General features: G+C 43.2%; 1 long non-coding RNA gene across 1 annotated transcript; it reads left to right on the forward strand.

The window, feature by feature from the left end:
- The first annotated feature begins 6,851 nt into the window (after window positions 1-6,851).
- Window positions 6,852-21,822, forward strand: LOC135180274 (uncharacterized). Its single transcript, XR_010304351.1, has 3 exons — window positions 6,852-7,024; window positions 19,622-19,867; window positions 20,724-21,822. It is a non-coding gene; the product is annotated as an uncharacterized LOC135180274 (long non-coding RNA).
- The last annotated feature ends 4,060 nt before the right edge of the window (window positions 21,823-25,882 follow it).

Consider the following 25,882-nt stretch of genomic DNA (forward strand, 5'->3'; position numbering starts at 1 on the left):
ACTCCGTATGAGAGGCCTGGGGCACAGCCCTGTGAGGGGAGGCTGAGGGAGCTGGGGGTGTGCAGCCTGCAGAAAAGGAGGCTCAGGGCAGAGCTCATTGCTGTCTGCAGCTGCCTGAAAGGAGGCTGTAGCCAGGTGGGATTGGTCTCTTCTGTCAGGCAAGAAGCAAGAGAAGAAGGGGACACAGTCTCAAGCTGTGGCAGGGGAGGTGTAGGCTGGATGTGAGGAGGAAGTTGTTGTCAGAGAGAGTGATTGGCATTGGAATGGGCTGCCCAGGGAGATGGTGGAGTCACCATCCCTGGAGGTGTTGAAGCAAAGCCTGGATGAGGCACTTAGTGCCATGGTCTGGTTGATTGTCTAGGGCTGGGTGCTAGGTTGGACTCAATGATCTCAGAGGTCTCTTCCAACCTGGTCGATTCTGTGATTCTATGATTTAATAAAGAACACAATTTGAGGCAAATATCACTGGAAACTAAATATCTAACTGAACACCAGTTTTGTTAGAATTATTTAACCTTACATCTTCATATGAGTAATCTTCCACAGTTCTGTGTGGTTCCAGGGAATGGGGGTGCAAGGGGCAGGAACAACAGCTTGTGATGCACATCCCTTCCCACAAGTATTTTCTTTTTTCTTGTTTTTCCTTAAAAAAAAATCTCATGAAATACTAAACAGAGCTGTACCATTGTCAAGTCTTACCTCAGAGCAGCAGCTCCTTCTTGTACACATGCCATTGGACTACTGAACATCTTACAGCAGGGATTTTATATGAGATTTGGAGCAAATGTATCAGTTTAATCATCTATAAAATGAGTGTACAGAAAACATGAGCATTTTACGACCTGTTATGGCTAACATTTTTGATTCTGATTTTTATAGTCAAACTTATTTTCTGTGTAGACTCTTATTCTTCTCTTTACAACTTGTTCATTGTTCATTAAGTAGAACACTAACACAAAGCTTTCTGTTCAAGGTAAGTGCTCAGTACAGTAATCAGTTTATTAAATCTCTGAGCGAGATGGGGACTGGAAGGAACCTCTGGGTATTATCTAGCCCAGCCTCTTGCGAAAGCAGAGTGATCCAGAGCAAGGTGCCCAGGTTTGCAATGTCCAGGCAAGTTTGGAATCTTTCCAGAGAAGACTCCACAGCCCAATCCAGTGCTCCAGCACCCTCAGAGAGAAGTTTTTTCCCCACATTTAGGTCGAACTTGCTGTGCTTAGTTTGTTCCTGTTACCTCTTATGCTGCTGCTGGGCATCACTGAAGAGTCTGACCCTATCTTCTTGACCTCTGTCCTTTACATATTGATAAACATTGATAAGATCTCAGAGATCTCCCATATTCAGTGAAAACAAATGTGCTAGTTTGAAGCAAGCTAGAATGTTTTGGTGAAAAGAACTAGATAATGGGATGTGAAAAGGTAAACATGGTTGTGTCTCTTCTCTCACAGTCTCACTGAGAAGCCTGGGAAGAAGAAGTAAAACATTAGATAACATTCTCCATTTAGTCTTTCATTCTGCTTTGAGCTTCAGACCCAGCCACATCTCCTTAACCCCATTGCCACTAACCTTCCTTCTTAACCTCTTGGCTGCACCTCTATTCTTCCTGGGAACTGGAGTAAGGTTGAGAGGGGCCGGGGAAGGTGTTGGTGTGGTTTGAGAGCCCCTCCTGGGGACTCAGGTTTCTGGGAGGGGAGTTGTGCTTCTGTATTGTTTATCCTTTGTATATTTCTGTATATAACTGTATATATTGTAAATAGCTGCTTGTATATTTGCTGCTGTAAATAAATAGCTTCATTTATATTCCTGGAGGCCTTCTGAGTTAGCTGGGGCAATTCCAAAAGTGTTGAGGGGCAGGTAAGAGCCCAAACCATCACAACAAAACAAAACAAACCCCCCCCACTTTAACATTTTCAGATCAATTTGGACTGGATGATCTTAGAGGTCTCTTCCAGCCTGGTTGCTTCTATGATTCTATGAATTGCAAAACTAGCCAAGTTCAAGTAACTTCATATACCCAGTTACAGTTTTTAGCATCAAATGCCTCAAACATTTAAGGAGTATTTTCCTTTCCCCTGTGATTAGTATTTTGCCTGCTATAAAATCAAAGCTAATCTTTTTTTTACCCTCTTATCACATAACAGATGAATGTTTCCTGCAGCTAGTGTGTTATACCAGAGCATCTGCCTCCATGCAAACAAAAAGCCAGAGAGCCTTAGCAGGCAGTCAATTGATGCAGTTGACAGGTTTATTACTTTATCAGTTATTTGCTCAAGGACAATTTTATTATATGCAAATCATTGACATAAATTGGGGCAGAATTAGTTTACTAAGGGGTCTCGATTTATCTTTTGCCATTTGGTATGTGTGTTTTTATTATGTCATGTATTTATTCCCACAATATTCATTTGAGAGCTGTGCTGTAACTACAGAATGTGTCAGGGTTGGAATGATGCTGATTTGTCCGGGTTTTAACATGCACAGCCTTTTGGCTGGGCTGAGCTCCGAGTACATGAGGCAAGTAGAGGGTTTTGACTTGAGATAAGAGAGTTAAAAACTCATACTTGTGATTTTGCTGGATTTGACCTTTAAAAGGGCAAGACAAGAAAAAAATTCAGATCCTTATGCACAGAAGCCAAAAGCTTCTGTCACCTCTCCTGCAGAACTGATCCAGAACCTGAGCCCATTTACTGGGCAAATATGTTGTAGATGGTAGTAAAGAAATCACAACCAGAAGGTTTTATTTCATTTGAAACCAAAGAAACAAATCAAACAAAACCACAATAGCAACAACAACTACAAAACAACAACAAAGATAGAAATCAAACCACACAAAAACCAAAAACCAAAATCAAACCAAAACAACAACAAAACAACAAAAAAAAAAAACACAAAACAAACAAAAAAAAACGACCAAACAACCAACATTCAAAAATTAAAGAGGTTATGCTGCCTCTGTACTCAGCACTGCTCAGGCCACACCTTGAGTACTGTGTCCTGGTCTGGGCTCCTCAATTCAAGAGAGATGTTGAGGTGATGGAAGGTGTCCAGGGAAGGGCAATGAAGCTGGTGAGGGGCCTGGAGCACAGCCCTGTGAGGAGAGGCTGAGGGAGCTGGGGGTGTGCAGCCTGCAGAAGAGGAGACTCAGGGCAGAGCTCATTGCTGTCTACAACTCCCTGAAGAGAGGCTGTAGCCAGGTGGGGTTGGGCTCTTCTGCTGGGCAAGCAGCAACAGAAAAAGGGGACACAGCCTCAAGTTGTGCTGGGGGAAGTATAGACTGGATGTAAGGAGGAAGTTGTTGCCAAAGAGAGTGATTGGCATTGGAATGGGCTGCCCAGAGAGGTGGTGGAGTCGCTGTCTCTGGAGGCATTGAAGCCAAGCCTGGCTGGGGCACTTAGTGCCATGGTCTGGTTGATTGTCTAGGTCTGGGTGCTAGGTTGGGCTGGATGAACTTGGCGGTCTCTTCCAACCTGGTTGATTCTATGATTGTATGAATTAAAATTGAACAAATATTTACAGGGAGTTTGGGAGGATTTGGGGACGTTTGGGAGTTTTGCTTTATTTGTTGTTCTTCTTTATTTTGTATATGCAGGCTTTGTTCTTGCAGTTTTGGAGTGTCCTGAGCAGGAGAACTTATTAATGTAGTGATATAGAATATTTTTCTCCTTTATTGTTTAAAAAAATAACAAAAGAAAACATTTTTTTTCTAAAATCTTAAGATTTTGAGGTCTTGTTCTTAGATTTAGTTAGGGTTAGGTGATTTTTCCTGTAGACCCGAAGCGTTTGTGTGCCTCAATAAATTGTGAGTAAAACCAGGGTTTGGAGCAATGAACACACTGAAATGTGCTGGACTATTAGGTTTCATGTTAATTGGGGCACAAAATTGTTAGATGTAAGTTTGTGAGACCTGGAAAACACAAGGTATCCAATTTTTTTCAAGTTGGAGTTATAAAGACATAATGAGTTGTAGAGCCCTAAAGAGCAACTCTGGCATCACATCTGTATGAGAAACTTCTACTCCATTTCTTCCTCTGTTCACTTAGATGGTAGAGCTTTTAGTCATGTTAGAGATATCCTTTTCTTCTCACCTGGGGCAACCAAGATTTACTGAGTCTCCCACACATGAGAATACAATGGATAGTTTTCTCAGCCCATGGACACGGCAGCAGACTGAAAAACATATAGATTTATTTGGAGCAAGACACATACTTAGGATACATAATTTGATGTGTAGCATAGGTGTGATGGTTTGGGTGTTCCCTGCCCCCCCACACTTTGGAAATCACCCAGACTAGACTCAGCCAGCTCTGGAATTTGAATGAAGCTTATATTTACAGCTGGCACAATAGACAAGCAGATAGTTACAGTATATACAGTTATAGATAGGAATAGACAAGGGAAAAGCTAATACAGAAAAACAACTCCCCTCCCAGAAACCTGAGTCCCCAGGAGGGGCTCCCAACCGCCCCTGCACCTTCCCCCTACCCCTCTAAACCTTACCCCAGTCCCAAGGAAGAATGGAGATTTGGCCAGGGGGTTAGGAAGCAAAATGGATTAGTCAAGGAAACATCAGAAAGGGGTGAGGTTAGAGATGAAGCTCAGCCAGCTCCCCAGCAGAAGTGAGAGTGGTTATCTATGTTTTTGATTCTTGTTCTTATACCTCTCAACAAGCCTGTGAGTGCAGTAGCCATCACCGTTGTTTCTCTTTCTCACCAAAACACTCTAGCTAGCTTCAAACTAGCACACAAAGGAAAAGAAAATCTCTGAAGTTTTGTCTATAAAGGGAGTTGAGGAGGAAAAAGGAAGAAAATTTTAATGTCAAGCTACATTTGCTGCACTTTTATTTTATTTGTAGGTTGTACCAAAAGGTCTACATTTTAAACACTATCGATGCTGCATCATCTAAATTACAAAGAGTAATACTTCCTTCTGAATCTCAATGCATACTTCTCTCTATACAATTTTTTAAAGCTTATTTAGAAGTCTCTACTTAAAGCTTTAACTCAGTTTTGGGTAAGAGAATACCAGTATTTTAACCAAGACAGCATACAATGAGATGTATGCTCCATTGATCATTTAAACTTTTCTGTTTGAAACTAATTTTGTATATTTCATAAGTGTAATATTACCTATGGAGAGAAAATATAGATTCATTATATGTACAAATGTAGTGTTGTGTTCTAAAAGCATATACAAATTATAGAATCATGAAATCAACCAGCTTGGAAGAGACCTCCAAGATCATCCAGACCAACCTAGTACCCAGCCCTAGCCAGTCAACCAGACCATGGCACTAAGTGCCTCATCCAGTCTTTTCTTGAACACCTCCAGGGACAGCAACTCCACCACCTCCCTGGGCAGCCCATTCCAATGCCAATCACTCTCTCTGACAACAATTTTCTCCTAACATCCAGCCTAGACCTGCCCTGGCACAGCTTGAGACTCTGTCCCCTTCTTCTGTTGTTGGTTGCCTGAGAGAAGAGACCAACCCCTCCTGGCTACAGCCTCCCTTCAGGTAGCTGCAGACAGCAATGAGGTCTGCCCTGAGCCTCCCCTTCTCCAGACTAAACACCCCCAGCTCCCTCAGCCTCTCCTCACAGGGCTGTGCTCCAGGCCCCTCACCAGCTTTCTCGCCCTTCCCTGGATATGTTTCAGCACCTCAACATCTCTCTTGAATTGAGGAGCCCAGACCAGGACACAGCACTCAAGGTGTGGTCTGAGCAGTGCTGAGTACAGAGGCAGCATAACCTCCCTTGTCCTGCTGGCCACACTGCTCCTGAGCCAGCCCAGGATGCCATTGGCTCTCTTGGCCACCTGGGCACACTGCTGCCTCATCTTCAGCCTACTATTTATCAGTACACCCAGCTCCCTTTCTGTCTGGCTGCTCTCAGCCCCTCTGTGAACCTGTAGTGCTGCTTGGGGTTGTTGTGGACAAAGTGCAGAACCCTGCACTTAGCCTTGTTCAGTCTCATCCCATTGGCCTCTGCCCACCCATCCAGCCTGTCCAAGTCCCTCTGCAGGGCTCTCCTACCCTCCAACAGCTCCACAGCTGCTCCTAGCTTGGTGCCATCTGCAAACTTACTGATGCTGGACTCAATCTCCTCGTCCAGGTCATCGATAAAGATGTTGAATAGGACTGGGCCCAGCACTGATCCCTGGGGCACAGCACTGGTGACAGCTGCCAACTGGATGTGGCACCATTCACCACCACTCTCTGGGCCTGGCCCTCCAGCCAGTTCCTGACCCATATCAGAGTGAATCTGTCCAAGCCAGGAGCTGCCAGCTGTGTCAGGAGCTTGCTGTGGCAGACAGTGTCAAAGGCTTTGCTGCAGTCCAGGCAGACTCCATCCACAGCCTGCCCCACATTCACCAGGCAGGAATCTGATCATAAAAGGAGATCGAGTTGATGAGACAGGACCTGCCCTTCCTAAACCCATGCTGGCAGGGCCTGATCCCTATATATTTAGGTTCTTCTAACACTTAATAATATGTAAAATCCTCTCATTTTGGCAGAGAAACGTGATCTTGCCTTCCCTTTCCCAAAACTTCTCAATTTCCAACTCAATGCAATCATTCAGTGACATGAAAACTTTAAGTAGTGCCTGATTTCCTCCTCATATTATTTCTGTGTCCGTGAGCAGATAGAAATGCTCTAAAGTAAACCTCACATCTCTGGGAGTGACAGGTTCCTGCTGGTGGTTGATGACAGAATAGCGCCATGTCTTCAGAACATTCTTCCTCCTAATACATTACCACTCCTTAATAACAACAGGAAGCCATCAATCAGATAAAGTTCGGAACGTTTCACTTAAAAATAAATAATAATTGCAAAATTGCTATTTCCAGCAGAGAGAAATATGTCCTGCCTATGCTTGGCACAACAGAGGGCAAGTTGGTGGAGCCACAAGCCATGAAAGGGGAGATCAAAAACCATTTTGGTTCCCAGCAGAGAATTTCTGCTGCCCAGAATTCCTGATGGTCCATCATTTCTTGTACAGAACAAATCAAGCAAAAACCCCACACCTAGGTAGCAGTAATATTTTCTCTTCCTTCTTCACCTTGACTGCTGTGTCCAGTTCTGGGCTCCTCAATCCAAGAGAGATGTTGAGGTGCTGGAAGGTGTCCAGAGACGGGCAGCAAGGCTGGGGAGGGACCTGAAGCAGAGTCCTGTGAGGAGAGGCTGAGGGAGCTGGGGGTGTGCAGCCTGCAGAAGAGGAGGCTCAGGGCAGAGCTCATTGCTGTCTGCAACTAGCTGAAGGGAGGCTGCAGCCAGGTGGGATTGGTCTCTTCTGCTGGGCAACCAGCAACAGAACAAGGGGACACAGTCTCAAGTTGTTCAGGAGGAAGTATAGGCTGGATATTAGGAGGAAGCTGTTGGCAGAGAGAGTGATTGGCATTGGAATGGGCTGCCCAGGGAGGTGGTGGAGGCACCATCCCTGGAGGTGTCCAAGAAAAGCCTGAATGAGGCACTTAGTGCCATGGTCTGGTTGATTGGCTAGGGCTGGATGCTAGGTTGGACTGGACGATCTTGGAGGTCTCTTCCAACCTGGCTGATTCTATGATTCTATGATTCTTTCCTTACTGTCTTTCTTGGTTAAAGTCTCTGAAGCATAGGCAGAGTGTTCTGACTATGGAGCTGGTGTCACTTGTTAATTTGAGAGTATTTTTATTCTTTGTGTATGCTCACTCAAAGATAATTTACAAATTACTGATCTTTACTTTTGATCTAGTTTTCCAGTAGCCCTCAAGTCACATAAGGTAATCTTTTATAGTGAATAAGAGAGGAAAAAATACAAGGCTGAAAAAGGAACAGAATTCCTCAGTAAAGAACTACACTGTAATTAACCAATATAATTAAAATGCTTATGACCAAAGTAATTTTTAGTTATGATGCTAAATGATGTTTCCCTTTGGAGGAAAACAAAGAAGTGAAGAGGACAACAACAACTGAACCCCAAAATGAATGCAACCCAAAAACTTCAACAGAACAACTCACTTTATGTTATGGTATATGATGAACAAATCTGTTCTTCTTTCAAAGAGTCTAAGAACATAGTTGAGAAAGGTCAAACAAAGGGAGGGCCAGAGCTGTTCATCTTGTTCATAGGAGCTGCTGAAGTCCCATTTCAAAAACCTTGTGGCTGTACTTCATCTCCCAGACAAGCCTTTGGGGAGTGCTGACTCAGTGCAACAGAAGCCAAGAGTCTCATCCAGCTCCTCAGAACACAGGAGAGGACAGGCTGTGTTTGTGGAAGGCAGCAAGCTATGTGCTCTATAAACCTCACCTTTTTACTCAAACTAACTTCTCTATTATGCATCTGCAGAACTTGACTGAAAGCTCACTGGGGAGGTTCTGTTTAACGTGAGCATTCTGAATGGGCCTGTGAGCTCACCCCATCTAAACTGTGTGTGCACTGCCATCGGTGACACTATGTATCCTGCAAGGGAGTGTGAACTTCACACTTTAAGGCTAAGGAAGAGAATTCTACTTAAACTGAGGGAAAATCTGACTGGCTTCAGCTTCCTTTTGATATGGGACTGAACCAACTGCTGGCCTCACAGTTGCTGTGGTGGCTTGTTGCAGAAACCTGAATTAGCTTTGCCATGGGAAATGTGGTCAAAGCCCCACAGATCAGTGTGATCAAAGGCAAGGCCACATGGACTGCAGACGATTCAATGTGAAGTATGCCAGAGATCTTTATTGATCATTTCAGCTCTCAATATATCCCTCAGGGCCAAGGCTCACGCCTACACATTAGCATAATTAGTCAAGGACAGCCCACTCCATCAGCATAAACCACGCCTTGGTTTCCTCATTAACGAGGTGTCCGTTATCTATCCTTGCTGAGATAAGGCAGCCAGCAGCTGGTGGGAGCCAAGGTCAGCATCCGCCTGTTGTTATCCTTCTTCACTTTGTTCCCACATCCTTCTTCACTTTGCATTCCCACAGTGGCTCATATATATTTATACATGTATCTGTATCCCCCTAAAGAAGTGCATTTACAAGTTCTCAATGGTATTCAAGCCTTATGTCCTTCCACAGTTATCATGTTAAGTTTGTAATCAGATTTCCATAACAGGCACAAAACTCAGAGTTTTTCTAAAGGCCAGGTCGTGGAAGAGACCTTCTGAAGGTTAGGAAGGGTTTTTAAGTTAGTGAGTAAATAAATGGGAGGAGAGTAAGATTACAGAACAGCAAACTTGATTTCTGTGAAAGCACTGAAAGTATCAGTCTATTCTAAAGCTCTTTGGAAGCCAGCAGAGATGAGTAACAGCCAGCATAGGTCTGTAAAGAGCAAACAATGTACAACCAATCTACTTTTGCCTGTTGGTGTATCAGGCCTTTCAGATAAAGTACCAAGAGAAAGGGATTTCAGCTTGACTTCACTGCTGGTGTTCTTGCAGTGGCCTCAGAAACACAAGGTAACAGGATCCAGCTCTCGCGTGGGGGAGGCAGTGCCTTAAACATTTTCAGTTACTCACTGCTCAGCTCATTCTTCTGTTTTGAGAGGGCTCTGAAATGCTCTGTTCTGAGTTTTGGTGACATTCAATATTTTTATTAATGGTTATTAAACTTGTGGTGGCAGCAATGGGAAAGGAGCTGAGAGGATGCCAAAACTCAGTAGGATTCAAAACAGATAAATGCAAGACCTTACTTTAAAAAATGCTGCCTTTATCCTGCATTTTGCTGAGAACAAGCTGCACATTCACAGAATGAGGTACATTAGGAAGGCCTTCAGAAGACTTGTAGGAAATCACATGTAAATCATAAGTGACAAATATCATTGTCACAAGAAAGTAAGTCCCCACACAATATCTTGTAAAGTTATAGTTGCACTGTCCAGACCTGTGATACATTTTGCAGCTGCAGAATCCATGACACTGTCTGTTGTGCTTAGCATTGGGAAAGAAGACTACTGTGTCCCACTCTAGGCATTGTCCTGTAGAGAAATGTAATTGGGCTGGACAAGCTGAAAAGAAATGGTGTCAGAATAGCTGTGTGGTCAGGGTGAAAGGGACTGCTGGAGATCATCTAGTCCCACCACCCTGCTAACACAGCTTCACACACAGGATCGTGTCCACGTAGGTTTTGAAAGTTTCCAGAGAAGGAGACTCCACAACTTCTCTGGGTAGCCTGTTCTAAGGTTCAGCACTCGCACAGGAGAATTTTTTAGCACGGAACTTCCTTTATTCTACTTTGTCCCTGTTTCCACCTGTCATGTTATCAGACACCACTGAAAATAGTCTGGCCCCATCCTCTTGGCATCTTTAGATATGTATTAACATGAAGAAGATCCCCTTTCAGTCTTCTCCAGCCTGAAAGACACCAGCTGTTTCATCTATTCCTTGTCAGAGAGATTCCCTCAGCATTGTCCCAGCCTCTGTTGGATGCTCTTCTGTAGTTTCTTGTCTCTCTTGAACTGGAGATTCCAGTACTGGAGACAGTACTCCACATGTGACCCCACCAGTGCAGAGTACAGGAGAAGGAGAACTTCCTTTGGCCTGCTTCATGTACCAAATGACACCATTGACCTTCTTTCCCATAAGGGCACATTTCTGGCTCGTGGTCAACTTGTTTACCATGATTTGCAGGTCCTTCTTGCACTGGTGCTGAGTGTTATTCTTCCTCAAGTGTAGGACTCTGCACTGGCCCTCATTGAATTTCCTTAAGTACTCCTCTTCCCAAGTTCCCAGATCTCCAGGTCAAAAAAACCCCAGCATGTCAGGAAGACGAGGAAGAAAGGAATGGAAATGTATGACAGGGGGGTGACAAGAAAATGGATATTTAAAGAGCTAAGGAACCTATTTGTCTAAGATGAGTGAAGTAAGTAAACATGATCTTAAAATACAGTAAGGAAGATTTAAATTAGACAAAGGAAAAGCTTCCTACTAACACCATGGGTATTCAGCTACATTTGATCCCTCAAAGTGCTGCCTAGACCTACAGTCTGCATTTCTGCTCTGTGGATGAAGCAGTTACACGTTGGTATGTTCATAATTCTGTGGGGCTTTCAAACCCAGACCAAGCCCCTACATCTGTTACCCATACTGACATTTCCAGTCCCCTGAAGGTCTGGACACATTCACAGTGTGTTTAACCATTTGGGTTTACATCTTTTTCAAGACCTAAACAGAAACTCTTCCCCGCTCTGAATCTGGATGAAAATATGATGGAATTTTCTGGAGAGAATTTCCACTCTGTATTCAAGCTTGAATTCCGCATCCTAATTCCCTATATGATTTGGAGCTATTTTGTGCAAGAAAGCATTTGGAATTAATTTTTTTTTTTTGCAGTTTTTAATTAGAAAAAGAATCTGACTGATTGCATTCTCCTCTTCAATTAACTAAAACAGTTTCACTTCTGGGCTTATACCTCACATGCCAAGCTGTGACTAGACGTGCGCAGTAAAGCCTGATGGTACTGTCCCTAAAAATAGAGGTTCAAAATGGGAAGGCTCTGAGAATTTTAGCATAGAAAGAACAATAAGACTCCAGTGTTTCAGGACATCCTTTTTTTCTTGTTCTGTTTTTTTCCCAGAAGAAAACTTAGGTTTATACAAGGCACGAATACCAAGATTTGTGGTGGGAATAGTTCACATCTACAAATGGCTGTCCCAGTGGGATTTGTAGCACCGTTTCAGATTTCTGTTTCCTGCTTCAGGTTTCTGATTCAGTTTCCTGAAGTTTCACCATCACACCAAATGCCTTTTCAGAAAGGTTCTGGTTTAGCACTTTGCTGTGTTATATACAATTCTCCTTAAAGACCTGGATTGGATTACATTGAATCACACTGTCAGATTAATTAAGACCCATGCTCTTGTCATAGCAAAAGCATATGTAACAAAAAAAGCAGCAAGGAGCATGTGCTAAATAGAATTTATTTTTCAAAGCAATAGGTCCAAGAAGATTGAGTAGGAATGTATATGTGGAGCAGGAAAAGAGAAGTATTCATGAATTAGGGTAGGGTGTCCCTGCCCATGGCAGGGGGGTTTAAGCTAGATGATCTTTGTGGTCCCTTCCAACCCTGACTGATCCTATGATTCTATGAATTACTTCAAATACCCATGAATGAATGTATGAATGAAACGTCAAGTCAACATTCTTGATGCCAAAGCAGACCCAAACAATCCCATTTGATATCTAATACATTTTATGACATAGTGGCCCGTTTCAATTTCCTCCTCAATGCTTTACTTTTTTAAAGACTCACTTAGATTAAGGCATGATTTTTGGTCTTTGAAGCTCAAAAAAAAATCCTGTGGGTGTCTTTAAGTATCTCTGCAGATCCTCACATCCTCCCAATATCTTGATTGTGCTGTCTCATTCTGCCCTGCAGCTCTGTCAGTACCTTTCAGTGAGTTCACACAGTTGAAATTGCTGTCTAGATTAATCAACTCACATTTTAGTTGCTGCATCTTTCTTTTCTCTTGCCTGTAGAAGCACAGTCTTGATTTCTACATATCCATAGAGAAGATGCAGAAATTTCTAGCTCATCATTCAGTTTTTGAACCTCTCTTGTGGTTTTCCATTCCATCAAAGAGAAATCCCTTGTCCTCCTTTTCAGGACTGTCACCCTGCCCACCTTACATCAACTCACTGTCACAGCAGAGAACTTTATTCTTGAACATGACCAGCTCTTCTTTGCCAATTTGACTGAAAACTGAAGTGATTTAGGTCTTAGTTTCACTTGGACTCCACACGAAATCACAGAATTCCAGCACAGCATGGGTTGAAAGGGATCCCTGGAGATCATCTACTCCAATCTCCTGCCCATAGGGTCATCCAGAGCACATTGCCCAGAATTGCTTCCAGCTAGGTTGTGAACTTGTGCAGAGAAAGGGGCTCCATGGCCTCTCTGGGCAGTCTATCCTAGAGCTCCAGCACCCTTGCAGCAAAGATTTTATCATTCTTATTTTTTCTCATGTGCAGGTGGAACCTCCGAGGTTCCAGCTCACACCTGTTGCTGCTAGAACTGTTTCTGGGCTCCAGAGAAATGTGGGGTCTGCAAGCCATCTGCCTTATGGTGTCCTAAGCAAACTTCAGTCCCACCTACGACAGCTGAATCTTATGGAGGCAGTGTACTATGGCTCTGCCCTGCTTGTTTCAGCTCAAAAACCACAGTGTGATCGGAGTGGTAATCAAACCACTCCTCCTTCTAATTGCGGCACTGTAATGACTTTTCTCTGCCTGTTAGAGCTTTAGTTTTAAATAACAATAGAACAACTTCCAAAGCTGATCTTAAATGCTGTGTACCGCAGTGGGAGACATTGTTCTCTAGTGACCTGGGGTGGAATTAACAGCACAGGAAGAGAGCCTCTGCAACAGAACACAGGTAGGTTCAGTTCATAGAATCACAGAATCAGTCAGGGTTGGAAGGGACCACAAGGAGCAGCCAGTCCCAACCCCCCTGCCATGCCCAGGGACACCCTACCCTAGAGCAGGCTGCACACAGCCTCAGCCAGCCTGGCCTTAAACCCCTCCAGCCATGGGGCCTCAACCACCTCCCTGGGCAACCCAGTCCAGCCTCTCACCACTCTCCTGCTCAACAACTTCCTCCTCACCTCCACTCTGAATCTCCCCACCTCCAGCTTTGCTCCATTCCCCCCAGTCCTGGCACTCCCTGGCAGCCTCAAAGGTCCCTCCCCAGCCTTTTTGTAGCCCCTTCAGATCCTGGAAGGCCACAAGAAGGTCACCTGGGAGCCTCCTCTTCTCCAGCCTGCACAGCCCCAACTCTTTCAGTCTGTGCTCACAGCAGAGCTGCTGCAGCCCTCTGAGCATCCTCCTGGCCCTGCTCTGGACACTCTCCAGCATCTCCACATCCCTCTTGTAATACGAGCTCCAGAACTGGATGCAGTACTGCAGGTGGGGTCTCAGCAGAGCACAGTAGATGGGGAGAATCACCTCCCTGGCCCTGCTGGCCACACTTCTGCTGCTGCAGCCCAGAATCTGGAGACATAGACTGACACCAGATATCATTAAGTTGCTGTTATTTTTCTGGCAAACATGCTGGGAAGGATTGAAACTGAAATTCTAGGAAATAATCAAAGGAAATGGTAAGGCCAGATTGGCTTGCACATGACTACAGCCTGCACTGCTTGAGTGCCTCGAACCTAAGTTTTCAGAGTATAACTGGACTATCCTAAAGCCACCAAAGGTAGTTTTCAGATTAGCTGCATTTTCCTTTGCTTTCTGGGTTGTTTCTTAACACGCATTTTAAGGTGCATCTTTTTGATCACAAGAACTGTGATACTGCTTGCTTATCTGTCTTTAAAGAAGACATGGAACCAGATGTTGTTTCTTTACACATGACATTTCTCTAGCCATAGAACCAAGAAGGTTGGAAAAGACCTCCAAGATCATCCAGCCCAACCTATCAACCAGCCCTGGCCAATCAACCAGACCATGGCACTAAGTGCCCCAGCCGGGCTTGGCTTCAACACTTCCAGGCACGGTGACTCCACCACCTCCCTGGGCAGCCCATTCCAATGCCAATCACTCTCTCTGCAAGAACTTCCTCCTAACATCCAGCCAAACTTCTCCTGCCATAACTTGAGACTGTGTCCCAGGAGAAAAAAATACAAGACACAGAATTAAATTCTGAGCGTCAGAAATAACTCCATGTGCAAGACTTTGCAGTTGCTGAAACTGGACATGTAAAGAAAACTAGAAGAGGGAAAAAAGAAGCAGAAATTCTTGATGCTGTGCAAAATATTTCTCCCATTTGAGGTGTGAAATTATTGTGAGTCATTGAAAGCAGTGTTATTTCTTCATTAATACACTCACAATGCCAGGGCAGTTCAGGTACACCAGTACTTGCAAAGGGGAGATTAGAATTTTGAACCTTAAAGCAGAAGAGGCTAAGTGGCAAATCTCAATATTTCATTCTCCAGGCTGAGTCTGTGGCACTCAGTGACTGCATTTACAGGCTTAAACAAATTCTCCTCCTAAAGCCACTCTCTTTATCTTTAAAGATAATGGATTGGCTGATCTAACGGGCTCAGTTAATTATTCTGGGACTTAAAGTGAATAGACTGAAGCAAAATGAGAAACTCTAGATGAGACAATACCAGTTGTGTGCAAAGGCCAGGGCTCAGCACTGGCAACAATCTTCAATGTGGTAACATTTTCTACAGAGACATCTTAAAAGATGTTGTTATGTTTTGGGTTGGTTTTGCTATGTGGTTTTTGGCTTGGGTTTTTTGTTTGCTTGTTTTTCTGTGTTTGGTTTGTTGGGTTTTTTTGAACTTAGGGATTGAATATGGTAACATAGAATATAATACAAGGAAAATACAGCAAGGTTTTAATTGCATTAATGACTATCAGAAACTCCTGAAGAGCTACAGGTTAAAATCCTGCTCAAGGTGCTCGAGTAGTTCAGACTTATGAGTTTAGTGGCTAAAATCAGAAATCTTTGGCATGGCTCACGTTTAGTTGAGTTTATAAATGGCTTCCTGCTGAGAATAAGCATGTACCAATTGTTTAAATCATATTTTCAAACCCCAAGGGGGAAAAGTAAAGTAAATAATTTTGTAAAGCCTTGCCCCTAACTGAAAGTCAGGAACACACTTTGTTTTAGTTAAAAAAAAACCCTATGTGAACACAGAAATTTCATCCCAGATAAAATAAGGCAGTCCAATATTTGTAGAAGTGGCCAAAATCTAATTCTTTAGAAGGGTCTGTAGCTGTCAGACATCTATGTCTAATCTCGATCTTGCTAGAGATGTTTTTCTTCAGGGTTCAATCACATTTCAATCTTCCTTCCAAAACATATAGATTGTCATGAATTATAGCTGCTCTTGGTAAGTCTGTTATCCACATACACACTCAGAAGAGTTAGGAATTTTGAGTTCTGTCTGCAGTTAACTTCCTTGCAGTTTGGTTTTGATTTCAGCATCCCATCTTGCCAACTCTCTCACACATCCTTTTGTTATTGCACTTTGTGCCACCTTGACACAGGCATTTTGGAGTATTTCTTATATTGTGTAGGCCCCTTTTCTCTTCACTCTTAGAGGAGACTATATCCAAACCATGTCTAATATAAACAAACCAAGTCCAACAAAAAAAAAACACAAACACAAACGAAAAAAAAAAAAAAAGGAAAGTGGCTCTCTCAAGAGCTGTGGAGACTGTGTGAAAGATGCTATCTAGGTTAGTAGAATAGATCATAGAATCATAAAATTGTAGAATCAACCAGGTTGGAATAGACCTCCAAGCTCAGCCAGTCCAACCTAGCACCCAGCCATAGACAATCAACCAGACCATGGCACTAAGTGCCCCAGCCAGGCTTTGCTTCAACACCTCCAGGCACAGAGACTCCACCACCTCCCTGGGCAGCTCATTCCAATGCCAATCACTCTCTCTGACAACATCTTCCTCCTAACATCCAGCCTAGACCTGCCCTGGCACAATTTGAGACTGTGTCCCCTTCTTCTGTTGCTGCTTGCCTGGCAGAAGAGCCCAACCCCACCTGGCTGCAGCCTCCTTTCAGGTAGTTGTAGAGAGCAATGACTGCCAAACTCTGCACAAGGATTTGTCTGTCTTCATTTAGCAGAGCTGTGGAAAAGTCCTATGGCATTTCTGTGGGAAGTAGCATAAATGTACACACATGTGCTAAACTCATTTGATGTGGAGTTCTGTGAATTTTATGCTTTCCTCTGTGCTTCTCTCTTCCCAAGGAGCTTTTTTGGGTTGGGTTTGTTTTTTTTCTGGCCTCTGAGCCATTTGATATTCCTCAATTTAAGGTCTTCATCAGTCAGTTGTTGAATTCCTAAACAACATATTAGATTCACTTTACAAAGCATTCCAAGGAAAATACAAGAGGGTAAGAAAGTAAAAGCTATCATTTTTTGCCACACACTGACATAAAACAAAGCTTGGGAATCATGGCCAGCCATGGCTCTGGACAAGTGAAATGGGAACTCAGACAAGCCAGGGTCTTGCAGGCACAGGCTTCTTCAAAGCCAGCTGAAGCGATGTCTGAGCTCACCTGAAGTGCTACACTCTGGGTTGGCTTTGTGTTGGGTTGGTAACATTCTAACACAGCCTGATACTAATTTATTTTGGTGTGAGGGTTTTTTGTGGTTTTTTGTTTGATTGTTTGTTTTTGTTTTGTTGTGTTTTGTTTTTATTTTCTTTTGTTGTTGTTGTTGTTGTTTGAGGGGTTTTTTGTGTTTGCTTTTTTTGTTTTTTTTTTTTTTTTGTAGACAGAAACTAATTCATAGAATCATAGAATCAACCAGGTTGGACCTCCAAGATCATCCAGTCCAACCTAGCACCCATCCCTAGACAATCAACCAGACCATGGCACTAAGTGCCTCATCCAGGCTTTGCTTCAATGCCTCCAGGGACAGCGACTTCCCTGGGCAGCCCATTCCAATGCCAATCACTCTCTCTGCCAACAACTTCCTCCTAACATCCAGCCTAGACCTCTCCTGGCACAACTTGAGACTGTGTCCCCTTCTTCTGTTGCTGCTTGCCCGGCAGAAGAGACCAATCCCACCTGGCTGCACCCTCACTGAGACATAGGGGAAGTTCTAGTTAATAGTCATTGAGACAATTTCTCCTGAAAGTAGTCAATCAAAGAGCTGAATGCACTGAATTTAGAAGTCAAGAGAGTTTATTTTTGGCCCAGACATCTTTCATGCAAGTAGTATTAGATTTCTATGATCAGATCTCATTTTTGACAACTTTGGAAAGGGAGAAGATTGTATTGAGAGGGAGGTTTAAGATGAAGCTAGACAGCATTTAATCCAATAGGACCTGATCCAGCAGCTCACTGTTGCTGAGAGGGATTGTTATACTCATTCCTGCTTTTAATACAGTCCCAGTGTCAGAGCTGGGACTCACATGGCCTCGTGGTGAGTAGCTCCAAGCCATTAAATCAGCAGGTAAAAATATTAACCCCCTAACAAGGGCCAGGTTCATTCTGCAACAGCCTTTCTAATTCCTTTGAAAGAAAAATAGAAAGCCCTTCATCAACATCTTCAACTGAAAACTCCTGTCTCTATTTCTGGTGTTATCTGCCTTTTGCACAGTAAGGCAAGGACTAGCTACCTGCTTGGTTTCTTCTTGTGTGGTAGCATATGGATGAGTAGAGAAGGCTGAAGGGTAAAAGTAAGCAGGAGGCCTGATTTAGCAGTTCTGAAATGCAGGTTTGTCCTTTAGGTAGTAAAGAGATTCCCAAATATAGCAAGTGAGATGCTCAAAACATCCCAATTCACTCTTTGCACGTTTATCTCATTCCTTTCACAAGGAGACAGAGTATTTCCTTGGGTTTTCCATTCTACTTGACTACCTTTACACAGCCCCTTGCTTTGCATATGCTCCCTGAATCAGTTGCAATGTCGGGTTTATTTCTTTGCAACTAAGAAGCCCTCACCCAGTTCATGTACAATTTTGGTGAAAGAAGCATCCTAAAATGCCTATGGCAACTAAGGTTGAGGCTTAGGTTGGATATTATGAAAGAATTCTTCCCAGAAGGGCTGTCAAGCCCTGGAACAGACTGCTCAGGGGAGTGGCCAACCCTGCAGGGATTTAAAAGCAGTGAAGATGTGGTGCTGAGGGACATGGTTTAGTGGTGACCTGGCAGTGCTGAGTTAATGGTTGGATTTGATCTTAAAGGTGTATTCCAACCACAACATTTCTATGATTCTGCAGAGCCAGCCTTCACTGAGCAAGTGCTCTGAACTTTTCTGTTGAAATAACTGTTTTTTCCTTAATGATAAAATTCTGTGTAGGCTTCAGTGTGGGATGCTGTTTCCCATTTTCTCTACTGGTAGCACATAATACCCACAGTAACTGAAAGAGAGTCATTGTCTGTGTGGGTTGCAGTACGGCTTCAACCTCCAGCAAACTGGAGGAGGAGTGATTCAATGGATATCAGGCAGTACATTTTGGTTTTAAAAGGCAGACTCACTTGTATAGGCTAATTCATTAACCTTTTCACTGTCCCATACATCTGCAGTGTTTGCCACCAGCCTCCTTACCTCTCTAACTTTCTAAATGTTTTTCTGTCTTTATATCTCTTTTTTCTCCCCTGGTTTTGCTCTTTGATCTACTTTGTAGGCACATTATACATATTATTACAGTCATGTCTGTTTGCCCTGAAGATGGTTCAAATGTTTCTGAAAGAACAAAAACAGGCATTAGTCCAAGCTTCAGCTAGTCTGTAAACTAATCATAACTGTAAATATCACACATTTGGTGCAGAGAAGTACATTTGAGTAATGAGGTTTCAGCCTTTCCTGCAGGCAGTCTTGTAATGAATGTCTTGTACTGTAATGGATGTTACTGCTTCCATCTGCTTTCTCTACCTTATTTTATTTACTGATATTTTTGATATCTGCAGTTGTCTGTGGTATGCTTTTTTACAGTTTTTGTTAATAATCTAGATGAGCTGAAAGTCTTGATCATTTGCCTGAGATCAGTTGTCCTCCAGTGAACTTCAGATAGCCCTTGACAGGCTTAGATGAACTCCATGTCTGGCCTGTATGTGGGTTGGACATAGGAAACTATGCTCTTCTTTACTGAAGAATATATATATATATATATATATATATATATATATATATATATATATAATGTGTTTTTTGTTGTTTTGTTTTTTTTTCATGCAATCAACCAGGCTGGAGGAGACCTTCAAAATCATCCAGACCAACCTAGCACCCAGCCCTATCCATAGAAAAGAGACTTTGTTCTTTTGAACGAGAACTAGGCAAGAACTAACAGTGGCAGACATCCTTACACTGTCATAGTGACATCAGCAAAAGAAAAAAAACAGAAATCATTCAGTTGGAACAAGAAGAAGAAGAAGAAGAAGAAGAAGAAGCAGCTCCAATGACACTTAACGTGGACACTGCCAACTGAAGAGGTGATGGTGGTTGGAGGGGGAAGGAGGGGGTTGGGTTGGTTTTGATATGCATGTAAGAAAAGGCTATACACTGAAATGGTATTCAACTGGTAACAGAAAAATGGAAGCTTAATAACAGTTAAAGAAATAAAAAACCAAACTAGATTAAAAAAAAGGAAACAACCTAAAAGTAATAATCCTCTACTGAAATAACTGCAATTAAGATGTGACTTTCAGCTATGCTTCCTTAACATGACTGAAGTTACATTGGTAGGGGTTGGAACCCATAATGTAATCATCTAAGGCTTGAATAGATGTGCAGTACAATCATAGAAAAATAGGTGAGGGCAGAGCAGCAGAATGAAAGCTTCAGTGGGGAGTAGTTCCAATGGGGAAAAGACAATCCTTTCAACAGCTTCTTCAGGTACTCAGGTGGAGGTCAGCAGTTCTGTTTCTGCACTGACCTCCCTATGCAAGGGATTACCTGAGCAGCAGCTCAGGGCTGTCAATGACAAATGTCATTCAGGACTCTACATTTCACTGGCTGCACAGGGAATTAAGAGTCTGAAGGAATCTGAGGCATTTCACGACTCCAGACTGTAACAAGGTCTGCTGGCCTGTAGAGTGAAATGCTTCATTCTCTGGAAAGAGTCAAAACTTGTTTGGCTGTGATTTTGGGTAACCTGCTCTGGGTGACCCTGCTTTAGCAGTGAGGTTGGGGTAGGTAATCTCCCGAGGTCTCTTCCAACTCCAACCGTGCTGGGATCTTGTGAACTCCTTTAGTGAACAGGGAAATAATGCCTTCTGGCCAAATAAGCTATTGTTTTTCATACACATCTCAGTCTGACCTCAGCAAATCTTTCATTTCCCTTTCTAGGTGAATGGTTAGAAACTGAGTGCTCATATACAGCATGTTTGCTGAGAGGGCTTTCATCGACAATCCAGCTGGAGAAAACAGCTCTTCCGGGCCTTTTAAAGCTGGTCACTGATCAGCTCTAGCAAGCTTGATTACGTCCATTTAGCTCACCAGTGCGTACTGATTGAGACAGAGACATAAAACTGGGACTTAAAGGCAGTACAAATGTAGGCTATTGCACATGCTGGATTGAACAGTACTTATGAAAAATAATACCAAGTTCAGAAGATGATCACTGAACTGTGATCTTAGTACGAAGGATGGGAACCTAATAACATGTGGTTGCTTTTTATTTTTCCCTTCCTGCATCTCAATAAAGAATAAATGATCCCCAGATTCTTCCTTACATACTGGGACAAAAGTGAACTATTACAATTCTTTTTTTTCTCCCTGGAACTCTGCTGGTTTATCAGGGACCATTGAAAGCTGATTGACTTCCTATAACAAACCAGCGGTGAGTTATTTACAGCAGCGGGATTCTGTATGGAGGCAGGATACTCTGTACTGAATGTCAGAAGCAGTTGCTACTATTTGTTGGATGGGAACTTAATGGATGAAGAGCCATGAGTTTATTTGCCAGAAATATCAAATGCTAGCAAACAGCTTGCTGTAGTCCTGGCCTTGGCTTCCGACGTTAACCTGATTAGAACAGAATTAACTGTGATGTTCTTGGATGTTCTTTCGCTAGTATTAGAAGGTCGTTAAACAATGGGCAGATATTTTTCAAGCTTCACTGGGATGGCTTTTAATTTCAAACAGGTAGAGAGGGATTTTGTCTTTAATTTTAACATGCAAATTTTTTATATGAGTCAGAGGATTCTCAGCTTCAAGCCGAAAAGAGTCTGAACCGACTCAATTGTATTGCTAACATTGTTGTTTAGCACTTAATTGTAACAAATTGCATTGGAGTCAGTTGGTTCATTCATGTTATCATTAAAATACAGCATACACACTTTAAAGAACTATCAGGAGAGGCTGAGGGACCTGGAGGTGTGTAGACTGCAGAATCATAGAATCATAGAATCAACCAGGTTGGAAGAGACCTCCAAGATCATCCAGTCCAACCTGGCACCCAGCCCTATCCAATCAACCAGACCATGGCACTAAGTGCCTCATCCAGGCTTATCTTGCAGACCCCCAGGGACGGTGCCTCCACCACCTCCCTGGGCAGCCCATTCTAATGCCAATCACTCTCTCTGTGAAGAACTTCTTCCTATTATCCAGCCTATACCTACCCTGGCACAACTTGGGACTGTGTCCCCTTGTTCTATTGCTGGTTACCTGGGAGAAGAGGCCACCCCCCACCTGGCTACAATGCCCCTTCAGGTAGTTGTAGACAGTAATAAGATCACCCCTGAGGAGGAGGCTCAGGACAGACCTCATTGCTGTCTACAACTACTTGCAGGGAGGCTGTAGCCAGGTGGGGTTGGTCTCTTCTGCCAGACAACCAGCAACAGAACAAGGGGACACAGTCTCAAGTTGTGCCAGGGAAGGTGTAGTCTGGGATGTTAGGAGGAAGTTGTTGGCAGAGTGATTGGCATTGGAATGGGCTGCCCAGGGAGATGATGGAGTCACTGTCCCTGGAGGCATTGAAGCAAAGCCTGGCTGGGGCACTTAGTGCCATGGTCTGGTTGACTGGATAGGGCTGGATGCTAGGTTGGACTGGACGATCTTGGTTGATTCTATGATTCTATGAACTCTTGAACATTGCCTGATTTGTTTGGTTTTAAGGACAAAGTGGCTTTGAACATATGAATAAACAATATTTATTTCATCAAATAAATGTTGTTCTGGAGTCTGTTATATACATAAGGAAATATATTACTACAGTTTAATTGTCCCTTGTGGCAAACTCTTGAACCTCACAGCTAAAGTATGGAAGAAAACAGAAAGTGCTTGAAAAGGCAGTTTATAGCAGGGGTTGTTAAAGGGCCGTATGGTATATATTTCCACTCAGGGAAGTGGTGGAGCCTCCATTCCTACCAGCATTGAAAAGATGTGCTCAGTCATATGGCTTAGTGGTGACCTGGTAGAGTTGGGTTAATGGTTGGACTCAACAATCTTTAAGGTCTCATCCAACCAAAATTATTCTGGAATACCATGTGATGTTACTTTGTGGACCTTAGCAATATGTAAACAGTTCTTTCCCTCCCATGTTGTTATCTGCCTGATCTATTTTACTCTCACACTTCCAAGAGCAGACCCAGTAAGATAAGAAATGGGTAGCAAACATTTATAACTTCAGGGCAGTGCTCAGGTTTTAATGAAGAGATAAGTTTGTAACTTCCATGTGGGCAGTTTTCACCTCTTGCCTGTAACAGATTCTGCACAGATGTTTTATGCCCGTGCCCCCATGCAAATGCTGTGTTTCTCCCAAACAGAACCACACTATTGTACAAATCCTGCATTTGGCAACTGCCTCTCTCTGGCTGTGTGTGCCATATTGTCCCATCTCAGCATTTTCATTATGTTTTGGCGTTCGTCGCATTCATTTTCTCAGTGATGAGAGATGACTTTTTATCTCATCTCAGATTTGCTGGCAAACAGTACTGCAACTACAGCTTCTCCAGCAGACTCCCCTGTGGTCCTGGTTGGGTGCAGCTGTGAGGAGGTGTTGGTGCTGAATTTATCCTGCAAAATACCAAATATTGGCAAAAGGTGCAAAAGGGGGTAGGGGGTGGGGGAAGAGGATGAGGAAGTAAAGCCCCCAGGCTGCTTCAGTGTAACAAACCAGTTTCTGTGAGTCCTGGTAGTTCTGTTTGCTTCGTACCACTGGTGAGGCTGCCACATAAGTGAAATGGGTGAAGCAGCTTCTCTTACAGCAAAGCTGAGGGAGAAGGGAAAAGTCAGAGTTCATTCTTTTGGGAATGTGATTTTTGCAGTATCTGTTTAATGAGGATATGTATAGGAACCTCAGAATTAAATGCACTTACTTTCTGTTTTCCTTTTTTTTATTTCCTTTTGTGTTGTGGTGAGGGACTGTGATGTTATTTCCCCTTCCTCAGCAAACAGGCAGCAGGAGGCTATTGTTAGTATTGAGCAGTATGGACAGATGCATATGCTTAAACGTTTTTTGTCCCCAGGAAACCAGCTTTTACTACTTAAATGTCCTTATTAACTATTTTACTGCCTTCATTTTTGGAAATTGAGCTAAGCAGCCTAACCCACAACCCCAAGCTGCTGCCAAACTGACAACACCCTAGTAGTCTGCTGTCAAAACCTTCACTTCCCACTTGACAGTATCTGATGGTTTTTATGTTGGCTGTTGGTACAAAATAGTGCAGTGTTGCATATTAAAAATGGAGAGTAAATCAAATAGATGTGGATATGAAATTAAGTAATGTGATGGATTTTGAAGAGGCAATTATTAAATAGCTTAAGGAATTCTATATGACCTGTGCCATTTTCATATTTAATTCAGAAAAACAGTCAATTATTCAGTAGTTGGAGATGTCACAGATTTTCCACTCCAGTGAACTGCTATATCACAAAATCCAGTGCTCTTCTACAAATGAACAGGGCCACTTAGTCATCTGAATACATACAGAATGGAGTCAGTTTACTGAGCTAATCTGGACAATTGATGGACCAAAAGTGTTTTGAGACAAATTTGATGACCTCAGTCAGACTGTTAAAGCTTTGACAAAATCAACATCATCCTTTAACAATCAACATCATCCTTTAACAATATCAACATTTCTTCTGAAGCTGCTGAGGTTGTATATAAACAGAGATTTTTTTCAGAGGCCATCACTGGACTATGATTACAGCCCACATTAGGAGCATGGCTGCCTGCTTTATCCCAGAACACTCCTGACTGGCTGCTTCTTCATGGAGCTCAGCTTGTGAACTGGGGTCTCTGTGCTGAGTGATGCAGCTGCCACTTTCTCCCTTGCTAGCTCAACCAGCAACAAAGCTGAGCATGTATCCCAGAGAGAGACACACAGAGAGGATGCTGACAGGGCCAGGTGCATGGAATTCCGCAGACAGTTTAGTTTTGCATATATGACTCACAAAACAAACACAATCAGGGCAACTGTTGGGGACAGCAGGTCACTAGTGAAACCAGACACACATAACCCCCTCTGGATTCACAAACATGCCCTTGTTAATGGATCCAGCAAGTATCAGCATTTCGTGCCTTTTTTAGTTACATGTTGGAATGTACAATAGCATCCTAATTGTGCACCATTCATGCCAAGGCACAGAATTATGGCATGGCAAGTAGCAGTATCTCAACTGCTGCAAGGAAGAGCTTGCACTGGGGACTGTTTGCATGCAGGGTTCAAACAGGGCAGGTATAGAATTGCAGAATTGTTTTATCTGGTAAAGACCTTTCAGACCATCAGCAGTCACTTGCCTAGCACTACCAGGTCTGCCCTAAACCTTTGTCCTTAAGAATCTTCTTTGTCTTTTAAATACCTCCATGGATGATGTTTTAATCACTTCGCTGGTCAGCCTGTGCTCTCCCTGCAACTTCACAGTATCACAGTATCACCAAGGTTGGAAGAGACCTCATAGATCATCAAGTCCAACCTGTTACCACAGAGCTCAAGGCCAGACCATGGCACCAAGTGCCACGTCCAGTCCTGCCTTGAACAGCTCCAGGGACGGCGACTCCACCACCTCCCCGGGCAGCCCATTCCAGTGTCCAATGACTCTCAGGGAAGAACTTTCTCCTCACCTCAAGCCTAAATCTCCCCTGGCGCAGCTTGAGGCCATTTCCTCTTGTCCTGTCACTTGCTGCCTGGAAGAAGAGACCAATCCTCCTGCTGTTACAATCTCCTTTCAAGGATCTGTAGAGAGTGAAGACGTCTCTCCTCAGTTCCCTTTACTCCAGGCTAAGCATCTCAATTCTTTCAGCTGCTCCTCACAGAACTTGTTTTCTGGACTCTTTACCATCTTTGTTGCTGTTCTCTGTACACGTTTCAGCATCTTGATGTCTTTCTTGCAGTATAGATTCCATTTTTCTTGTAGATACGGTGCCAGATGAAGGCAGCTGTCACCTCTTGTAGGGGGAGAGGTGCTGCAGTGTTTCACAGCTAATGAGTAACCAATGTTTGGGTTTTTTGAAGGTAAAGACTTTCACCAGACATTTAAGTAAGTGCTCTTGGCTAAAA

The sequence above is a fragment of the Pogoniulus pusillus genome, chromosome 13 (assembly GCF_015220805.1).
Source record: "Pogoniulus pusillus isolate bPogPus1 chromosome 13, bPogPus1.pri, whole genome shotgun sequence".
Lineage (NCBI taxonomy): Eukaryota > Metazoa > Chordata > Aves > Piciformes > Lybiidae > Pogoniulus > Pogoniulus pusillus.